At 36.8% G+C, this 23,208-nt stretch overlaps 1 protein-coding gene across 2 annotated transcripts in view; it reads left to right on the forward strand.

Annotated features, from left to right (window-relative positions):
- The first annotated feature begins 1,842 nt into the window (after positions 1 to 1,842).
- Positions 1,843 to 23,208, forward strand: part of LOC137009749 (kelch domain-containing protein 8B-like) — a 136,730-nt gene continuing 115,364 nt past the window's right edge. Inside the window, exons 1-2 of one of the 2 annotated variants that reach the window (XM_067372220.1) lie at positions 1,843 to 1,981; positions 21,377 to 22,026. The gene's annotated coding sequence lies outside the window, so the exon portion shown is untranslated. Of the gene's footprint in view, positions 1,982 to 11,439; positions 11,588 to 21,376; positions 22,027 to 23,208 lie in introns of those variants that run through there. The other variant, XM_067372221.1, reaches the window with a different exon arrangement.

The following is a 23,208-nucleotide window of genomic DNA, read 5'->3' on the forward strand; positions in this document are numbered from 1 at the left end:
TGGACGCCCCACTTCGCAACTTACAGGACTTAAAGGATCTGCTGCAAACATCTTGGTGCCAGATACCACAGCACACCATCTGTTTTTTTTATTGTTCAGATAAAGCCGACTCTGTGACCCTCCTCACATGATTAATAGCTATGCTATAATAGTGTTATGAGATAGTGCCTTTTTTTAGACAGTATGTTTTTTTCTTTCTGATATCATGCCCCATTTAGTGTGACAAATGCCTTTTTTTTGTTTTGTTTTCCCACCTCTGTTTCTTTTTTTGTGTTTAAGATGTTTGTGTTGGCCTGTCAGTGCAGTGGTCGAGGAGTTTGACTCAAGCATTCATTTCCTCCTGATGACCTCCTGTCTTCAGCAGTGAACTCACACAGAGACTCTGCAGAGGTGATCGATTGGAGACAACGGGCAGCAATTCCTCCTTGGGAGAATGTGCAAATGAGATCAATTGATCGAGTTCACCATGGATGCAGTGAGGAGAGGCATAATTAGTTACACTGAGTGTGTGTTGTCTGCGTGTTTCTTCATGTGGATCTCTGTCTTCGGAGTGACTGAAGGTCTATTTATTGCATTCAATATATTGTAACAATAAGACTCGTTATTGCTTGAGAAAACAATTAACAGGGCAACAAAAATATTCACTCTATTCATCATATGAAATGTCTTTTATCTCACCTAATACTTTAGCAAACTGTTTTTTTTTTCTCTTCACTTCCATTTGAATTCATTACCCCAATATGTGTTTTGCTCATTAACTGTCTTTGTGGTATTCAGAGATTTTTCATTACAGGCTAAATGAGGTGCTGTTGCATAATTAGCCCACATTTAAAGTGTGGTACAACTTATTTTTAGGCCACAGCACAGTTAAAAGTACTGTACTCTTGCCTAATGACTCGAAAATAATGTGAAGGTTTACATTATCGCTCCATTTCCAGGATACAGACCCATGACTGATTTATCTTCTTTGCCTTATATGTCATGCTTCACTTGTGGTTCGATACACAGCTGATTATTTGTAAGAAATTGCACGCACGCACACACATACATACCTTTTTCTTCTTCTTTCTTTCTTTATCCCCCTTTGCTAGGCCAAAATGGTGGCTTTTTTTTAAATAATGGCCTTTTCGCAGTCCGCATGTGGCTAGACAGAAACCCATCCTGAGAAATTCACTGGAATGAAACGTGGACAAATAGCAACAGTGTTGCTGATACGCGACAATTTTACTAAATGCCAAAAGGGGGCAGTAGTGTTACAAAATGACAGCTTGCACCGATGCACTTCATTAGTGAGTCTGTCACTCACAGCACCCCCATTACCCATGTCATTTGTTATAATAGTCGGAGCATGCGAGGTACAGTAGGGTTCGAAGGAGGATCGCAACAGGATCACTAATACTTCATTTCGAATGTCTATATATCACGCATTCTATTGGAAACATGAGTAACTGAACACAAACTTGACACTTAAAGCATGAATGATTTTTGAGTGTGTGTAGTAGTGTGTGTGTTTTTAAGTTCCACTGAATGAACAAATAAGATATCAATGATAATTTTAGTAACAAACAATTTTCTGGCGCCGCAAATAATGACACATAATAAGATTATTTAAAGCGATCGATTTCTTGTCTTGAGCAGTCAACCAATTGAACTCTTGAAGTGACATTAAAAGGCTGTAGGATAAATCTATACTTGTTTTGATCCCAAGTGTTCACTTTGTAGTTCTCTGTCAAAGTGGAAGATACATCCAGGATGCAGACAGCGCGTGTGAGCATTCAGGGGAGGGCGAAGTAAGTGATGCTGAGCCAATGGAGATACTCGTGCGAGAAGCATCTGTCCGAAACCCAAACTAACCGCTGGCATAACGCTACTGTCTCCGGTATGAGATGCGCGTTGAGATGAAAATCTGATTGAAGTTTGAAGAAGCTCACTCTTATTCACTGACTTTTGGAAATTCGCTCGAGCAGGACCAAACAAGAAGGTAATAATACGCACGAGAAGGTTATTATTGAAAGTTTTGTCGTGTTATTTTGCATATAGCCTACTCGAGGCACATGGTGCTGACTGCAGTTTGTGCCTGTTTTTGAGAAGATCCACCTATAGCATAATACTCTGTATTATGATATTAAGACATCACGTTTTAACGATTATAAATTAATTTATTATAATTTCTATCAAATATTTTACCGTCGTATGAAAAGCGTATATCACACAAGCCTTATTGTCGTGTTTTAGGAACGCTGATGTTAGCTGCAACGAGTATCTTTCTGATTTAATCTTGATTTCAGGATGTTTTAGTTCATGTAGTATGTATTTTTATATAAATGCATATTTTTGAGTTCAGGACTGGGTAAGGCGGTTCGTGCAGTGTGTGTTTTCACGGCTTTTGGAGATGCTGTTCCGCATTAGGTCAGCACTGCACAACCCCCAACTGTTGTAATGCTGAACTGCTACATACCTCTTAAGGATATGTTTAGAGAATGGCCATTTCTATTATGGAGAATGGTTGTTTAGTGAGAGGCATCTAACTTTAGGCTATTATTCGCATGGTTAAACAAATCCAATAACAACAAGAGCTTTTATTGTCACAGTACAGCAATAATCTCGCTTAATTTAATCACCTGTTGCATGGCTGTTCTCTTTCATCTAAGATGGCATTTTAAATTTGGGATTAATGTTTCAACAAAACCATTTTACAAGCTTACAATAATGAAATCCTCAGTTGTGATCTATATCTTTTTATGCTCATAGTTTGTGTAACCTGTCTTCAGATGTAATTTACACTACCTTGGCCTGAGCAAAGTTGTTTTTTTTTGTTTTTGTTTAAAGGGTTAGTTTACTCAAAAATTAAAAAAATTGCTCACCCTCATGTCGTTCCACACCTGAAAGTTGACGTGACTGCAGTGGTTCAACCTTAATTTTATGAAGTGACGAGAATACATTTCATGTGAAAAAAAACAAAACAAACTTTATTCAACAATATCTTCTCTTCTGTGTCATTATTATACGTTGTTTACGTTCAGCGCCGACTCATTATTGGCTGGCTCTGCATCAGCATCACACGAATGCGTTGTGCTGCTCATGTGATCAGCCTCTGCCAATACTGAGCCTGCGTTAGAAACTGGAAGCACTGAACATAAACAACGTATGAGAATGACGCAGAAGAGAAGATATTGTTTTTGAGCACAAAAATGATTCTTGTTGCTTCATAACATTAAGTTTGAACCACTGTAGTCACGTCGACTGTTTTAATGATGTTTTCAGTACCTTTCTGGACCTTGAAAGTGGTGGTTAAAGTCACCTCTCGGATTTCATAAAGAATATCTTAATTTGTGTTCTGAAGATGAACGAAGGTCTTACAGGTGTGGAATGACATGAGGTTAAGTAATAAATGACAGAAAATTTAATTTTTGGTTGAACTAACACTTTAGCCAAGCAGACGCTTTAAAGTGTTAGATCTAAAATCGCTTCTAAAAATAATGACTGAATCTGTAATTTACTTACTCATATATGCTCATTCCAAACCTCTTTGTTCTGTGGAACATAAAAAAAATATATTTTGAGACATTTCTCTGTTTATTTGTTGTCCATACACTGGAAGTCAATAGCATCCAAAATTGTCTGGTTACCAACGTTCTTCAAAATATCTTTTTTTTTGTGTTCTGCAGAAGAAAGAAACTCAGAGGTTTGGAACGACATGAGTAAATGATAACATTTTTATTTTTGGATTCATTTTTTTTATTCATCGAGTGACTTATCAATGAGAAAATTCAACAGGAGCCAACAAAATTAGCAGTCTTTTTAAAAGTCATATGAAGGTTTAGGGTCTGGAGATATGTCATTTGATTTAAAGTCAACGTGATTTGGTGTTTGCAACCCACTTTTATTTTTGTAATGTATTTCTGAGTAAACATAATTTTGAATGAGACAAAAATAGGGTGGTACGTGATTTAATCCATTGGAATTTGAATGGACGATGGGTTTTTCATATCAGAATGGATGCAAAAACAGTGGCTAAACAGCCATTTGGCTATTGGGTAATACAATGAATGGCCTACCTGATGTCAGCTGTGCCTCGTTCTCACCTTGTAAACTACTGCTTTAAGCAAGTATATGTTTCCTCAGCCAGGGTCTGCTACTGACTAGAGCAGGGGTGTCCAATCCTGCTCCTGGGGGGCCACTGTCCTGCAGAGTTTAACTCCAACCCCAATTAAACACAAATGAACCAGCTAATTAAGGTCCTACTAGGCAAACTAGAAACAAAACCACTTGAAGGCAAACCTGCAACCTTAGCTGAAAAAAGCATAATGCCTGCTATTGCTGTGGTACGCAAGGAAGGAGACAAGAGGCTGTTTTTTTGATGGATATCAATGGAAGAGAGGCTTCACTATGGTAAACAAACCATTTTTGTGAGGAAATGGTTTATTATTTAATGAATCGACAGACAACATTTTCTCTTTTATGTTTGAGTGATCTATTTTTAGAGATTACACTGAAAAAAAATGCTGTTTTATAAGAGGAGTCACGGACAATTGCGCGTCAAGTATAATTCAGTTTAGGGTACTTCTCAATAACTTCTGTGGTATCTGCAAACAGTGATTGACTATCGCACAACCCTGAATGAAATTCAATGATGTCAGGGCTGTAATGTGATTTTTTTACTAAGGCACACTTGATCCAAGTTAGCCGTTATGCTTTCTCCAATGGTAGAGCCACGGACCCTCTTATCTCCCAGTAATAAGACCATCTCTGCTAGAAACTTTCAGGCAGGTGTGTTGAGGCAAGCTGGAGCTAAACTCGGCAGGACAGTAGCCCTCCAGGACTGAGTTTGGATACCCCTGGATTAGAGGAACAGAAGCACAACATTGTGTTTTTACTGTGAGTGTACACAAATAAACAAAAGAAATTTCACAGTTTTGAATGATGTAGAACTCTTATCTGTATGTCCAAAATCGATTTTGAATCTCTTTTTTCACACTCTTTTGGCTCATATTATTGTGAAAATATTTGTGCATTCGAATGCTCAGGAAAGATGACATAATTATAACAGCCTTCTGTCTGTACTATCTTGCACTCTAGTCATTACTTAAATATATATATTGTTGTGAAATAAAAAATCAAGTTCTGAAATGCTGTTAGACTTCTTACTTGTAATTGTTATTTTATTGAGCTTAGATGACACAAATTATGCCTATTGATTCGATATACTATCATGACTTGTCATAGTTTAACATTTTCAGTTAATCAAAAATGTATTTAATTTTAAGTTCTGTTAGTGTAAAATACAATCTGATGACGTGTAAATGTATTTCATTGTTTTGAGTTGTATGAACACTTCATTTAATTTAGACGAACTTAAGTTAAGTGAAACTGGGCTGGGATTTATATTTCCCATCATGCTTTGCGCATGGCACTTGAAAGTAAATGCTAGAATTAAGTGTTATATAATGTTTTTTGCACAAGATTAATGGTAAGGGAGATTTAGCAGTAATTAGTGTTTTGCTTGGTAAGTTTATGTTACTTAGAAATGCGTTTTATTGTGTCCACCTTATTTAAAACATTATGTTGGATCAGCTTAAATAGTTGCCTTCATGTTGACAATTATTAAGTTCATGTTACTTAGAAATGTGTTTTTATTGTGGCAAAAAAACATCTTCACCTTACTTAAAACATTATGTTGGATCAACTTAAATAGTTGCATTCATGTTGACAATTATTAAGTTCATGTTACTTAGAAATGTGTTTTTATTGTGGCAAAAAAACATCTTCACCTTACTTAAAACATTATGATGGATCAACTCAAAATATTGCTTTGAATGAATGTAATTCTCTAGCCTGACTTCGTCATACTCATATTCTAGGCAGAATGTGAGTCTGATACTGCTCCATTGCACTTGAATTATGGGGCGTGTCTTAACCGAACCAGTAAAAAAAAACTCTGCACTCAATTGGATAGACCTACAACCAATCAGAGCAACGCAGTAAGTGACGTATGTTGAACTTGTACTTAAACTTTTGCCGAATCCCGTTGGAAGGACGGTAAACATATCTTTCCCATCGGCAAATGCCTTGATTGCGGTTCTTTGTTCGTCTTTTAAAATGAATGCGCTGTCGATTTCTTTTATTACAGACGTGATAGCGGAATCTAAACATCTTACTTCTCCAGCTGCAGTCATCGTTGGTGAAAACCAATTCAACCCAAGCGCTCTTTGATGACGTGGGTGGTTACGTAACCGCAGATAGCCTGTCCATCATCGATTAAAGCCCGCCCTGGCAATTTGATTGGCTCGGCCTTCTGGGAGCCGAGCATAATTACTCCACAATGGATCGAGTCCGGACTGAACTTCCCGTCCAAAAAATGTTGTGGGCGGGGTTCGGGCTGGCACCCAGGCTAGTAATTCTAGTTAAAAATTCTAGTGGAAAACATTAACACATTTTTTTTGTTGAATCACTTCTTTGCTCGCTTTCATCACTTCGCTTTTTATTTCGTTCGCAAAGCTGAACAGCCAATCAGAGTTTTCTATTTCACAGACGGGCCGAAAACCAGACTAGAGTGGAACACAGCGAACATTTGGCTTGGCTTGGTTTTAAATTTCTATTAATTTCTAAATGTCAAACTTTTTAGTTTGACCACTTAGTTCTATTTGATTGTTAAGGTGAAGTTTTAAATGCATAGCTGCATCACGCTAAACTCTTTTGCTTAATGATTTCGTCTCGTGCTTATCCCTGGAGGCGGTAATTACTGCCTTGCGTGCAGACGTGATAACCTTCGTCTGCTTGGCGATCATTTGCATAATCATTAGAAAAATTAACGTGCACTTTTTCCCATTTGCACCACAGGCTGATATGCAAGTGGCTGCTTTGTCAACTGGTAATTAATGAGCAGTGTAATGAGTTGTGTGTGCTCCCAATAAACGCTGTCTTTTATGGCTCTCTGTAGTTTTTGGATTTAAGGAACGTGCCTCTTCACCCCCATTCAATGTGACCTGACACCAATTCTGCTAAATAACACAAAGTCCCCAGAAACAGAACTGGTAAACCCTTTAACCCAGGCACCATGAAGAGAGATACTTGAGGGCTGATTCACAGAAAGCACAAAGTCATATCTAGAAACTGCAGCCTGCAACGATCGTTTAAAGAAAAGAATGAGGGAAAACATGACTGAATGTAAATTAGCAAAGCGCCATCAATCCTCAAAGCACCATCAGTTTACAGTGTAATTGTTACATGAATGTCAATCCATGTCCGAGCGCTGGGCAATTAACTGCCTAATCCAGTCATTTAATTTTCATTGAGTAGGTTGGTGAAGAGGGCTTCGTCCTTCACAGTCTCCAGTATTTTAGCCCCTCACTGTGCTGTCAAACATCTGAGGTGACGCCCCGGTCAGAGATATTATAGTGCTGTATCAAGTCAAATTCCACTTGTTTGAATCAAAGTGCAAATGTAAAAACAGAAAATGATTGTGCATGGATTTCCAGTTATATTCACCTTGGTCTTTCCTTCTATTTGCTTATAAATATTCTAAATGTTAGTGTCTCCTCAAATACATTACCCAGAGGAAACTGTGAGGATGGCTAATAATGGCCTGTAGTGATTCTCGTCTAATTTGACATAAGAAAGGGCCCAACTTCCTGTGGAGCGCTCTTCCAACAGAGAAATGATACGGTCACAGGAGATGGATGGCCTCTCAGTACACTCACTTAGCCAGCGGCCCCTAGGTCCCCTTCACGGCCCTTACACCCTACTGAGTTTACAACATTAATTATAGACTTGTTAATAGCTATCCAGAGAACATGCTCACATTAATATGCTTTGAATTTCACACCACCCACTCGCACACCAACACACCTATGCACACACAGACTGTTTGGCGAAAGGTTGGTTATCTGAAAACAGTGACTTTCATATGCATGCAGAGAGAAGAAGGGGCCACAGTATCTTTATACTCTAAAATAGCATTTATAAATTTGCTTGAGCAAGATCAGAATATAATTTAACATTGTGCTTCAGGTCATGCAGACCAATATTTTGTTGTTGCTGACTTCATATTTGTTGGTGGAAAGTTAACTGCAAAGCTACAATGTGCAGTACAGCTCAACTTGTGCTTCCTCATGAAAAGTCTGAATTTGGCTGTACAGCCTAGGTGACCATGGGTGCCATCTCTTGTGGGGTGTCAATTAAATTGATTTATGTGTTTACAAAACAAGCCCGGGAAACCTTTAAACTCACCTTGAATGTTTACAACAGGCTTTATTTTACTCATAAATTGAAAAAATCCAATATAAAACCTCATAGGAAAATCTAGAGTGAATCCCAGGTTTCGACTTCATCCCTGCACCACTCTATAAGTTCTTCTCTAACGGAAGCCCTGCATCCTAGTGAGGCTGTGTTCAGTCAAGCCCTTCAGAGGCTAGAGTCCTCCTCAGCATTTATAAAACTTGGAAAAAATACTGTGTATTAAAAATCTTTATATTAACTGTCTTTCTATTAACTGTCTGTGGTCTGGTTTACATTACTGGGAGTTTAGTGTTAAATTGAGACAGCCTTCAGTGGTGCTTTCAGCGGTGTGTTTACTAGTGCAAGGGCAGGACAACCTGTCACTCACATGAGATCGCAGCAATGGTCCCTTTCACATTTCCAGGGTTCTCAGAAGCAGAAGTCATCATAGTTGGGTAAACTTCTATGGTGGTGAAAAGGAGATGACAGCAGATATAATTTTTTGTATTCCCATTCACTCCAATAGTAAAAGAAACAATCCATGATAGTCTTTAAGAAAGGAGAATGATGTGAAATTTACTGTCAATCAGCCATTGTATTAGAAACACCCTTGCAGTCGCAGTAGTGTCAATTTAGTTTTACCTGCCAAGGTAATATCACACAAAATAGCGTTATAAATGCATATATATATATATATAAATATATTATATACAGTACAGTCCAAAAGTTTGGAACCACTAAGATTTTTAATGTTTTCAAAAGAAGTTTCGTCTGCTCACCAAGGCTACATTTAATTAAAAATACAGTAAAAAACAGTAATATTGTGAAATATTATTACAATTTAAAATAACTGTGTACTATTTAAATACATTTGACAAAGTAATTTATTCCTGTGATGCAAAGCCACTTTGTTACTCCAGTCTTCAGTGTCACATGATCCTTCAGAAATCATTCTAATATGCTGATCTGCTGCTCAAGAAACATTTATGATTATTTTTAATGTTGAAAACAGTTGTGTACTTTTTTTTTCAGAATTCCTTGATGAATAGAAAGTTCAAAAGAACAGCATTTATCTGAAATACAAAGCTTCTGTAGCATTATACACTACCGTTCAAAAGTTTGGGGTCAGTAAGAATTTTTATTTTTATTTTTTTGAAAAGAAATTAAAGAAATGAATACTTTTATTCAGCAAGGATGCATTAAATCAATCAAAAGTGGCAGTAAAGACATTTATAATGTTACAAAAGATTAGATTTCAGATAAACACCATTCTTTTGAACTTTCTATTCATCAAATAATCCTGAAAAAAAAAATATTGTACACAAATATTTTGTACAATTGTACACATTAAATGTTTCTTGAGCAGCAGATCAGCATATTAGAATGATTTCTGAAGGATCATGTGACACTGAAGACTGGAATAACGATGCTGAAAATTCAGCTTTGCATCACAGGAATAAATTACTTTGTGAAATATATTCAAATAGAAAACAGTTATTTTAAATTGTAATAATATTTCACAATATTACTGTTTTTACTGTATTTTTAATTAAATAAATGTAGCCTTGTGAGCAGACGAAACTTCTTTTAAAAACATTAAAAATCTTAGTGGTTCCTGTACTGTGTGTGTGTATATATATATATATATATATATATATATATATATATATTTTTTTTTTTTTTTTTTTTAATTAAAATATGAAAAGCTTTATAGATTTGTGATGTTGATAACTGTGGAAACGGACTGTCTTAATTACCATAATTATGAGATTTCAACTTGTAAAAAGCGCTCATGTCCTTATAGAACTCGTAATTACAACTTGTAGGCTGGGAATTTTCCAAGCACTTCTACTTGTACCACGTGACCGTGACCGAGTGAGTAGTGTCTCGAAATTATGGTACCACACGGCGTGAACCTAACAACATTTGTAAAAGTGTCCGTGGCAAACCACAACGATCCCCGAGCAGTTTCCGATGGGTAAAATCAAGCCCTACGTTTTTTCTTGTTCGAGAAGCTGTTTCGCTCGGATATGGGCCTACGTCACAATAAGGAAGAAAAGACTATCGGAACTTCCGTTTCACTCCGATTGTAAGTACGAACACGATACGTCTTTATCAATTACCTGAGAGTTCCTTATACCTACCTGGAAAAGTTCAAAATTTCCCTAACAACATTTCAGCAAGCATGACTGTCAAGTATTTTCTGTCCTTTGCATATTTTTTACAGTCTATGGTCCTTTGTTTAGGATCAATACTAGCAGTGTCCGATTCGTGAGTGAATCACTCTTTTGAGTCGGTTCCTTTCCGTAAATTTAGCGAATGGTTCCGTTTGAATCATTCGAACAGCTCAAGGCTTGCGCATTCGTTTGGAGCGGGTTTCACACTCTATAAAACACAAAAACGCGGCACTTTAGAATGCAGAGAACAAAAACAGCGCTGGAAGAAACGAATATTTACACCGACAAACAACCGAAACAATCTGCAAAAGCGTCCTATTATTTAATAGTGATGAAGACGCGGCCTTCAATCACTTATGCACGTGCGTCACGTGAACCACTGCAGGTAGCCTAATATAGTTTCCGACAAAAAGAGTATCAGAAACACTAGCTATAATAGTTAATACCATGTCAAAATACCATATGATTACTGTTTCTTATCTTTATTGTACCATCACCATACTACTGTCGTGGTATGATATTTTATCTTAATATTTTTTAGAGGTAATAGTGATTTAGTCAGTGAATAAATATTTTATTTTTAGAGGTTGTAGCTAAGTTTACTGAAACTGTTAAAGATGGTACTTTTATTTCTCTTTGCATGTTTAGGATAGTCAGTCAATTAAATATCTTCCTAGCATTGCTGTTGATGTCATTTGATTTGAAAATAATTAACAAGGGTAACCTTTTACTTTACGTTTAGTGTTCAATTATTTTTTATTTAGTTAACACTACAATAAGGTCCCATTAACGTTAATGCATTTATAATTGGCAATATGCCTACATTTGTTACAGTGGGCTATTTAAGTAGTTATTAAAATACACCTGTTCCGTTCATTGTTAGTTCATGTAAGCTAAGATATGTAAACTAATGTAGTAAACTAATGTAGTAAACTAATGTTAACACAGAATTTTATTGTAAAGTGTTACCTTTATTTTATTTAGGCACTGAACCTATGCGACAGGTCCTGTTTATAAAGAGCAATGCAAGTCCCTCAGATTCAGATGGAAGATATGGAATGAGGATGTCTGTGTGTGTGAGCAAGAGAGGAAGATTCTAGAGAGGAATGAGGAGATGAGCTGTTGTAATGGAAGCTGTCTTCTGTGTCTGAAGTGGTCCTGATCATTTCACTGGACTGCGGATTAGTACAATGGTAATCCTTTTCTCCTTGCTTGTCCTTCTCATGAAAAAGATTTCTCTTAACTTTGACAAAAATGCACACACTCCCCTCTCTTTCTGTCTCTAGTTCTTTAGCTTCTAAATCATTCACTCAAATGTTGGCATTAGTTGAAGAAGCAACTAATCTAGTTTATACTACTTAAATCTGGCATTGTGTAATGCAAATATTGTTGGCTCTCATGATGAATTGTTTGTGATGTTTCTATGCATAAAAGCATCTTCTAAATGAATAAATGTAAGCTGTACATTAAGAAAAACTATATTAAAGGTGCTAAAGAGGATCTTTTCGTCGACTGAGAAACCAAAGACTGTTAGTGAGTTTTTGAAATGAGCATATACGTAAGAACAGCCCCCCTCCTTCACAGCTCATTTCGAGGGAACGCCTCCCAAAACTCGTGCACGAGTATTGGAACACGAGTGTTTACCACCGGCATTCGCTGTGTCGTGTTAGTGGATTCATTATGTTGGACTCACCGCAGGTAACTCATAATCTGTAGTTGTTACTCCTGTCTCCTGACAAAAACATTGCATGCAGCGCCTGTAGAGTGTGGAAAGTTACTGGAGCGCACAGCCGCGCACGTCTCGCACAAGGAACGTCATGGCAGTGACTGACAAGCCAGAGGGCCAATCCGCACACGTCTTTCACAAGGAACGTGAAGTGCACCTAATAAATAGTCTTTTATCAGTTAGTAAAGACAGTTTCAAGTAATATTGCAAAAATGTATAAAACAAAACATCCTCTTTAGCACCTTTAATTCAGTCAGGAGTTAAAGGAAAGACCAGTTAACAGATCCCATTAGGTTCCACTGGTAATTCTTTCTGAGGAGCTGACCATCTAACACCATTGTGGTGTCAGTATTTAAAGTACACGAAGAACAGCGAAGCTAACTTAAAAAATTGAAAAATTGTCTACTTTACAGTTCATGGAGTTATTTTGAATTGGATTAGCTATACTCCACTCCACAGCAGAGATCTCCAAATTCGGTCCTGGAGGGCTGCTGTCCTGCAGAGTTTAGCTTTTTTTTTTTTTTTTTTATATAATTTATATATATTTTATAATGTAATTTATTGCTGTGATGATAAAGCTGATTTTTCAGCATCATTACTTCAGTCTTGAGTGTCACATGATCCTTGAGAAATCATTCTAATATGATAATTTGATTTCTGATTATTTTCAATGTTGAATACAGTTGTGCTGCTTTATATTTTTATGGAGACTGTCATGCATTTTTTCAGGATTTTTTGATGAAAAGAAAGCTCTAAATGACAGCATTTATTTGAATTAGAAATCTTTTGTAAAATAAATGTCTTTAATGTCACTTTTGGTACATTTAATGCTTGCTGAATCCTTGCAAGTAAAATCTTACAGACTCCAGATTTTTTAATGGTAGTGTATTTTTGTTGATTTTTAAAACAATTCTATTCTATTTTAATTCTACTTTCTTATACCAATTCACAATTCTGCATATTGTTTGCTACCTCAAGTCAAATTTGGGAATTTAAAAGGCATTTTCAGTTTGATTCAATTCTGAATAACACACAACCCTGGTATTTATAGGGTTCAGCTAAACCTGTGAAGGTGATTTTTTTTTTTTTTAAGTGTTACACACTCTGAGAGTTCTTTTAATTAAAGACACTCTAGCTCAATGTCCAGCTTCTCTCTCAGCACTCCAGAATATTTCAAAAGGTCAGTGTTTAAAAAGACGTCACCTTGAGCTCTCTGTGAAAAAGACAGAAAAGAAAGCAGAGGCAAGGATTCAATGAAATGGGCCATTTGCACGCAATCCTGGACATTGACAGACTGTGCAAAGTGCTTTTCTGCAAGTCCCTATAGTTAAACAGAGATGGCTGCACAGACATTTAACATTTCATTTATGCGATTCACTTATTTAATCCTTCTGGCTTATTATCTTTTTCAGACCACAAAAGGAGAATTTAAAAAAAATGTCCTGCCTTGTGCTCATCCATATAATGGCAGTGAATTGCGACCAGCTTCAAGCTTTAAAAAAAAAAAAGACGCAAAAGTATCCCAAGGGATATATGATAGTGATAGTGTTTGGTAAAAATCCTGACCTTGGCCGCTGATCTTTTGTGCACAAGCCAAAAAAGAAAATAAATCTCTTATCATTTACTCACCCTCATTTTGTTTAAAATCTGCTTGATTTTTTTCTTCTTTTTTCTGTGCAATACAAAAGAATATATTTTGAATATAACTGTTTTTGTTCATGTAATGGAAGTCATTGAAGTACAGTGCTGTTTTGGACTCCATTGACATTCATTGTATGGACTGTTTCACCCCGTCTAGGGAAAAGGGTGCAACTTAAAAGACTGAAATGCAGTAAATTTGGAACAACAATGATGAATTTATTGTCTTAAATTGGGACTCTAGATTCAGGAGCTAACTGGGTCAGAAATTATTTTAAAACCTCTTTCCTAAACCCTAACCAGAAAGGAAATAAAATACTATATATGAACCTAACTCTCTAACCAAAAACAGAGATCAAACAATTTACAATAAATAAAAGTGTTCTCAGACTCCTTACTTTCCCAGATTTTCAATATGTATAATATTTTTACAAATCTGTTTACAAAGCCAGACAAATAAAATTGAACAGGCAATCCAAAAATCAGTGTCTAAAATCAGGCAAAGGGGTCAAATACACCAGTGCAGTTCCTTAGATGCAAACAATTTTCAACTCAAACAAACAAGTAATACTGTAAGGGCCCTATTTTAATGATCTTAGGGCATGTCCGAATCCTCTCTTGCTAGTTTAATGGTGGAAAAAATGGTCAGCATGCCAGGTGCATGGTCCAAAAGGGTTGTACCTAGTCCAGTGGTTCCCAAACTGGGGTATGTGACGTGACAAAAAGGGGGTTCTGTGTTTCGTGAACAATTCTGCGGCTTTGAACGAATCGTGAGAGTCAATGATTCATTCAAAGCCACTTGCTTCGTTGCTGAATGAATGACTCGATGACTCACTCATAAAAACAGTGACTTGGTGCCACCTACTGGCGGTTTTAGTTTAATATTTAAAAGTTTTACTTAATTTTACCAACATTGCATATTTCTCTATTGAACAGTTTTTATTTAAAACATTATAAAATAAAGTTTTTCATAAAGGTAATAAAATGCACTGGAAAATCAATTTAGGGGGCAAATTTTGTCCCTTAATGGTAAAGGTGTGACTGCAGTCGAAGTGGAAGAGAGGGTGTACTCCAAGTTAAAAAGTTTGGGAACCACTGACCTAGTCTCTTAAGCCTCATTCAGACTGTCAGTCCAAATTCGATTTTTGTGCATATCCGATTGAAATCCGGTCAGATTTAGCGAGTCTGAACGGCCAAAAAACACATGAAATGCGATTTTTACAAATCCGTTTCGAACTACGTTCATATGTGGTTTGGAATCCTATTCAAATCACATTTCTGGAAATCCGTTTCAGTCTGACCACTCTATTCGATTTCCCATTGTTTATGTGATTTTCTCACGCAACGTAAAACGTAAACGACAGACGTTGTTATAGGAAACATGCTGAAAGTCGCTGCAGAAACAAGGCTGTGTTGTTGCAAAGTGCCGGACGAGCAGAAATTAGCAATAGGCTTTAACTGAGACATGTTTTGAGACCGGGGGAGACGACAGCACGGAATAAAGCTGCTCATACCTGCCTCCTAGGTTTCTGCCGTTGCCTCATCGTAACGCAGTAGTCCAGCACCGTTGGCTACACATTGTCATGATGTAAATAAGACAACATTTGTTCACCCTTCATGTTGCGGTTGTTGTTGTTTTTGGCGTATACCTACGAAGGAGAAACCAATGCAGATATTCTGGAAAACGAAAAAGCGCCATGGACACACAAATCGGATCTGAACACTTGCGATACACAGTGTGGACATCACATTTTTTAGACCAGATTCCAATCGGATACATCAGACAACGTTCCTAGACAGACACACACAAACTCACAAAACAACAGAAATATAACAAAATACAAACCATAGCGTCATAACATGGACAAAAATTAAACAAATGGACAAAAATTTAAAAAAAGTTTTTTTTAATTTTAATATAATTAAAAAAATATTATTTTGTTTTGCTCAGAAGAAAAAGAAAACCGGTCTGGAACAAAATTAGGATGAGTAAATGATGACAATTTTTTTTCTTTTTTGGGTCAGCTCTCCCTTTAAAACATTACTCATATTTATACAAAGCCCTTCCCAAACAAAGCATCTTTTTAACTTTATATTGTCTGTGATTCACTTTATGATGGGTTATTCTCTATTTCCTCTGGCTGGCCGGCTGGCCTAGTTTCTCTTATCTCCTTAGAAATAGATTGTGGGGTCAGGGATCAGATAAAGTAGAAGAGAGATCTTTTTTTCTCTTTTTGTGGTGGGACAGTAAGATAAATGTGTGCACGGACCCTCAGGCTAGGCATTAGAATAACCTCTTCAGTCTTGTGAGACCAGTGTGTTCCCGTTGCATAAATTTCCTGTATAATCATCGCTTACTATTGAAGTGATGTGCATAATGGAGTTAAGAGATAATGATAGGTTTTCAGGCTGTAAGGAGAAGTTGTCAGAATTGTGCCTTTTGGTGTGAGTTTGTCACATTAATAAAACATTTTCTGTGCCACATTACTAGACGTGTTTGGGGACCAGATGAGCATGTGGATATAGTGGTCAGGTTTTGTCTAAATTAGTTCTCTTTAATTAATGGGGTGCACAATGGTCTAAAGTATTTGAGTAAATGTAATTAGTTACTTTCCTTATCTTTTTGGCTACTTCGTAGTTTTGTTGAGTACAAATGATAATAGCAAATTTTACGCTCTCTACTTGGGGTGGGTTTATGATTAGGCAATGAGTCAACCCACCTTCACCTCTGTTATCTTGCAGATATGGCCACTTTAAAGAGAGTAAGTTGCATTTATTTTGCTAGTCTTGAAATGTAACAATATCCTGTAAACTGCTGACACCTTTCTATGTTTTATTATTTACTTAAGTCCACAAGTGAGACTTATTGGAGTAATAAAACTTAGTAAATCCCTAATATGGACAAATACATCCTCGCTGTAGCTGAATAAAATGCAGATAGAGACAGTTTGACTGATTGAACATGAAGAGAATTAACACACCATTGTGCTAGTATGTGGTTTATCTGTGATCTTCATGTCATCTTGGGTATTTTCATAGGGATAATGTACATTTATAATGCAATACCAAATGATATAGCCTTTATTACTGTATAGAATACTATAAAATAATATAATTTTTTGCCTCATTGTGTGATAAGAATCCACAGCAGTTTAAGGAAGTGTAATTGTTCCTTTTGTATGCAATTGTGTGATTCTTCAAATATACATCTTCATTTAATATGACAGACAGTATTATTTAGTTATAACTTATTTTAAGGTGTCAATATTACAGTGTAATTATACATTTAAGTACTGAGTAATAGTAATTAACTACATGTACTTACTATAGGGTTATGATAAGGGTGTGGTTGTAATTTTGCATAATTTTTTTGTTATTACTACATGTAACAAAATACCCATTTTTTAAAATATATTTTTAAATATATTGTGATTTCGATATACTTCCTTATAACAATAAATCGTAATATATCATTATCGTGAATTCGTTTGGCCGTGATAATTGTGTAGTGAAAAATCTGATACCGTGGCAGCCCTAGTGCACGCGTAAACTTAAAAAAAAAAAGAAAAAAAGTTTGTGCGTACAAAAAAGTACAACCTGAACTCACCAGTCAATGGTTCCCATGAGGAAAACAAGTTAATGAGAGTATAAAAATTCAGAGAAGTTTGTGTAAGTGTTTAGGTGTTAGAGGACGGAAAATATCATTAGCTCATTATAAAAGGTATAGAAGTCAATCTAAAATCACCAAGATGGAAAAACAAACGTATGTATGTGTATACATGATGTTGTTTCCTGCCTTTGGTGGTAGTAGAGACGTTGAGCGGCGAGGCAGTAAATCATTTGATTGGTTGATTCACCAAGGGAATCCTGGAACATATTTGCTGCGATGTTAACACACACACACACACACACACACACACACACACACACACACACACACACACACACACACACACACACACACACACACACACACACACACACACACACACACAATGATATAAAACCATTCCCTGCATTCACACTGTCTTTCTTGTGTTTGCATCCCCAGGCCTCTATATCTAAATTTCTTTGTTTATTTTACCTTATGCTCTGTTTATCTAGTTCTTCCCTGCTGACTGCTTCTGTTTCCTTCGGTTTTGTTTGGTACTCTTTCACAGCCGAAAAGCAAAAAGGGAATACTTTAAATGCTTGTTTATGCATTGTACCTGAGGAAGGAACCATTTTAAAATATTTTTGCATAATACTTGGCAATGAGTATACTTACATCAAATATATCTTAGATTGAGATGCTGCCTTTGCACCTCACATTATAAAAGAAATCTGATGTTTTCATGCCTTTAAGCATGTGTATCATTGTTTTGTGCTACTTTTATACTGTTTTGAAGACACCCTGCATGTTCTCCAGTGTCCCACTGGCTCAACTCCCTTTCCCTGGGAAACTCTTACGCAGAAATAATCATGTTTTTGTGCCAAAGGCTAAATGCCTGAGAAATGCGGGGGCTCTTGTGATCGGTGTCTGTCAATGGGAGCGAGAAGAGAGAGGCTGACGTGAGGCAGGAGAGGATGGTGGAGAATGGAAAAAGGGAACAGTGCTCTTTGCGTGTACATTAGGTTAGACAGAACCTAAGCGGGCATGAAAAATTCAGACTGTGGAAGGATAATGGGAACAGATAAAGAAAGTGTGCTCTTTGAGCCTGGATCAATTGTGAAGTTGCAGGATTAAGGCTGACCAGCCTTCAAAATGTTATCTGGTGCTCAGGCATGGACGTGAACCCATCTTTAAGAGGGAATAAGGCCTTTGCACCTTTTCCAGTGCAGACAGAGCCAGAATTCTTACTAAACAGCCATGAGCCTCTGCTGAAACCGAGAACTGTTTGTACAGAATGCTTGATTCATCCAACAGTATGTTTCTGGAGAACTGTCAGCTGTGCCCAAGGCCAATTCATCTTTTTCACTCAGTATCAGGGTTTCCATCTTACAGTTTGACTCCATTGCTGCTTAGCAATTATAATTCATCCTATTAGTCAAGAAGCATAATGAATTAAAACATTTCCCTGGGATTCCCTACAGGTTGTGTTCTCTACTACAGAAAAGCACTGCCACCTTTGCGTCTGTCTGTCTATCTATTTGTCTATCTATTTGTCTGTCTGTGTGTTTTTCTTTTGCTGACAGTGTTGTCTTTGCAGACTTTAATCATTTGGAATCATCAACAAGACTGCCATTTCAAATAAATGCATACAGTCCTATTGCAAACATCCTTGTCTTAATTAGTATTTTTTTGTCTTGTTATCCATTTTAAAATATGTAAACCTCCTAATTTATTCAAGACTAATTTACATGAAGCATAATTTGCATATGTTAAGATATTAAGACTTGATTTAAAAAAAATACTGATCTAAGTTTATTCTTTACTCCATTGACACATTGTTGTTGACTATTTGTTTTAAGGATGTTTAGATATTCCTAATGGAAAGCAAGATAAAAATACCCATTAAGAAAATGATTTCTGCAGCATAACTGTGCATCTCTGTTTTTGAATTCTGCCTGAATTCTGTCTTTAACACTAGAAGTCCCAGAGAGCAGCCATTTGGCTTTTCTACCTATAAAACCCGCAGGACAGCCGATGGGCTGGAAGTCTTTAGGCTAATATCCTTAATCAGCTGTGAACAGTTGCTTTTGTTATGTAAACAATGTAGGGCCATGCTGAGCCACTTCAAGGAAACTTGTGTTTCACTTTGCCATCTTAGGGAGAAATCAACACACATGTTTTTTTTACTTTGTTGCTGAGATGTATTGATAAAAATAGTACACAATAAAATAAAGAAACCAACCATTTGTACACATATTTACAAATAATATTAAAAAGTGAGTGAGTACATTCCAGCAATCACTCACAATCCTGGCACTGCCTGGCAATATGTTATAAATACATTCATTATATATTAATCTTATATTTGAAATACATCATAAGTCCATTTTTAAAAGTGTTTGAAAGATGGGTTCAAGTGTACTACAAGTGGTAACTAAATACATTTTTCTATACAGAGATAGTATGTTAAAAGCACATTTTAGTTCAAATTCATGGTGTCTCAAAATAGCTTAGTTGAGTACACTTAGATGTTCTTAAGATTATCTTAAGAAGTTCTAAAGAAGAGCTTTTAGTATATAAGTGCATGGAAATAGAGCACTGGACATTATGGAAGTGTAAAAGTGTACTAAAATAAAGTGTATTTTACGGCACTTTTTTTTTCACCTGGGTAGACACTCCAACACTTTCCGTTTGCATTAAGATTATTTTTATTACCACACTGGCAGATCATTTTACTTAAGTAAAATGCACTTAATTTAGATCCCCCCAGGAAACAAGACTAAATATCATATATAATTTTCTCATATAGAAAATCCATCTTGATTTAAGATTTTTTTTTTTTTTAATTTACTTAAAATAGGATAAAAAAAATACTTAGTATGAAAAGCATTTTTGCAGTGTGAATGAGTGAGTTAACTTTTTAAACATCACTTGCACTCCCTCATTTCAGGGTTAACATACTCAGAGTTTTCACTTAACCTCCTTTCTGAAACCGGCCCATGGTCAATCAAGTTCTCTGCTTTTAGCAGCCCTCCCTCCCCCACACATACAAACAAGCCACCAGCAACCATTCACACATACACCCCCAACCCCCCTGCAGATTGCTCAGGTAATGACCATATTTACACATGAATTGATGCTAATGATAGCCAAAAGACTAGCCAGTTAGCATCCACTTGGCTAAAGGAGGGTTACAAATCTCTGGGACTTCTAGTGTTAATTTCATTAAATGTGTTTACTGAAGTTTTGAAGCTTAACAAACAACAAATGCTGAAGACTTTTTTTTTTTTTTTTGGCTTTTATAATCTTTAACAGTTGTCTGTGCATTCGGTTTTGCTGTGTGCTCTGAGGATTCAAGGGCCTCTAACTGTCTGAAATTGAGAAATGTGCAAAAATAAAGTCTGTACCTGTCTCAGGGTCGCTCATAGTTGCCACCTGGCATTGTTACAGGGAAAAAAAATAAGTTGAAAAACAGCTTTTATCTTCTTCGGTAGAATACAGCACCCTTAAATTGCACTAGTTTCTGTCAGATCGTGCCTCTTTAGGGCTCTGGGTCTTAATACAGCCTTAAGTTAGTGTGGAGACGTGAGTAGAAATTTCTCCCTGTGAGCAGACACTTCATAGAAAATCAATTTCGTAGGTTAGGGCACCATTACCGCCAAGTCCAAAAAGGATTTTTTAAACATAGTGGCATAAGTGAATTTCGTCAGTAGGGAGGAAAAAGATGCTTGGCATAGTCTGTATTTTTATTCGAAAAGTTTTTTATTGTGCAAATTTCTTTTTATAGTGCTAAAACACGGCATTATATGCTTCTAGTTTTGTTGAAATCTGCATTTTTAGCTTCAATATGACTCTTTATGCAAGATATGATGTCTCTGCCTAATTATAGATAGGAGTCCTTCCAAGAACACAACATAAACATCTGTTTCTCTTCTTGGATCTCTGCCTTTTTTTCTATTTTTTTGCTCCTTCCATCGTTCTTCCAGTACTTAGTTTGTTATAGTTACTTCCTCTGTTTTTTTCTAGGCAATGCAGACTGGAGCTGATGTTTATCCCGTGGCTCTACTGGACAGCATATCCCCATGACATTATCATCTCCCATAATTCCCAGAAGACTCTTCTTTCTGTGTCGAATAAACTCTACAGCTAGGGAACTAGAGCTTAGACAGTTGGGATTTTTCACATGTTTCTGACATTAAGAAATGAGACTGAGGCATCTGTCTCTCTACATGGAGGAAAGTTTGATGAAAAGTCAAGGGAATTGTTCTAAAGGCTGATCAACAGGATTACGTTTACTTACAAAACTGCTCCTTCACATCTAAACCCAAAGAAGAGCCTGATGGTGTCGTATGATCTGGACTGATTGTACTCAGTCGGAGCACCCAGCGGCAGAACTTTGGCTCCAGATGAAACTGATGTTTTTCCTGCATAATTCTTAGTCAGTCTGGAGTCGTTAACCCTCCCGCACTGTGTGTTGTAGCATGTGGCTTGGGTTCAACATCCACAGCATCTTAATTACACAGCCGAACCGATTTAGACCACGGAGGAAACATCTCTACATCTGGACATTGGCTGCCATTTAGAGATCTGCTTTCCTCTTTTCTTTTTTTTGTCATACCTATGCTATTACCCTAAAGATGCCCAAGAGATCCTGCTGTCTCCCAAACATGCACCTAGTAAGTATTTGCATATAATGTCTGTAACCTTTCTCTCCAGCACTAACATCCCATTCATTCACACATATCGCCATAATGAAGCCTTTAATTAATGATACACAAGTCCAAATTAGCCTGGTTCAGTGACTATCCAGGGCCGTTGGTCCCCGCAGACGCAGTGACCTTTGGAGAGGGCCAGACTGCTGCTTTGTGGCCCGACACCCTCACACACACACACACACACACACACAATCACACTGGCAGTAAATAGTGAATTGTAAATGTCAGCACTCTGGCCATTGAACTATACGGTTCATTTAAATAAGTATAAGAGCAGATCAGATTGGCCCACAATCTCAACCAGCAGCTTGCCTCCATCCACAAATCAGCCTTCGGCAGTCTGAGAATTTTCTCTTTGATTAGAGGGATGACATTGTCCTCATTCTGATGTCATGTCCTGTCCTGTATTGTTTTGTTTTTCGTGACTTTGATTTGGCATACAAAAGTTTTTCAAATATTTAATACTTAAGCAGTTTATTTAAAAATATGTTTTCTAATGAAAAAAGTAATAAAATTAAAAGTGCTTACAGAATACTTAAAGGATTAGTTCATCCGAAAATGATTTACTCACCCTCAAGCCATCCTAGGTGTATACGAGTATTTTCTTTCAGACGAACACAATCCGATATATTTAAAAACATCCTGGTTCTTCCAAACTTTATAATGGTAGTGAATGAGTCCAAATAAAGTGCATCCATCATAAAAATAATTCATACGGCTCCAGGCGGTTAATAAAGGCCTTCTGAAGAGAAGCGATGGGTTTTTGTAAGAAAAATATCCATATTTAAAACTTTATTATTATTTACAATAATAACTAGCTTCCGGCAGATGGCCATATGCATCAATTTGTGGTGGAAGGTGACATCTGACCCAATGCATAACATAATGACAAATGCAGAAGTGCAGACGATAGAGCGAAACAAAACACTTGTCACAAATTAGAAGTCTAAAACAAGAATTTTTAAAGAGAAGTGTCGGAGGTTTTCAAAAAAGGGAAGAGGAGCTTGAGTTTGTTGCCCAGCCCTATTTGTTTGAATGGCGAGAGGCGTCTAAGCTTACGCTACATCCTGCATCATACATCGCGTCAGGGGTTACTCTTGTCGCGCAAGTCCACTTGTGCAATATGCCTGTGGTCATCTTGCC

Source organism: Chanodichthys erythropterus, chromosome 20, assembly GCF_024489055.1.
Source record: "Chanodichthys erythropterus isolate Z2021 chromosome 20, ASM2448905v1, whole genome shotgun sequence".
In the NCBI taxonomy this organism is placed as follows: domain Eukaryota; kingdom Metazoa; phylum Chordata; class Actinopteri; order Cypriniformes; family Xenocyprididae; genus Chanodichthys; species Chanodichthys erythropterus.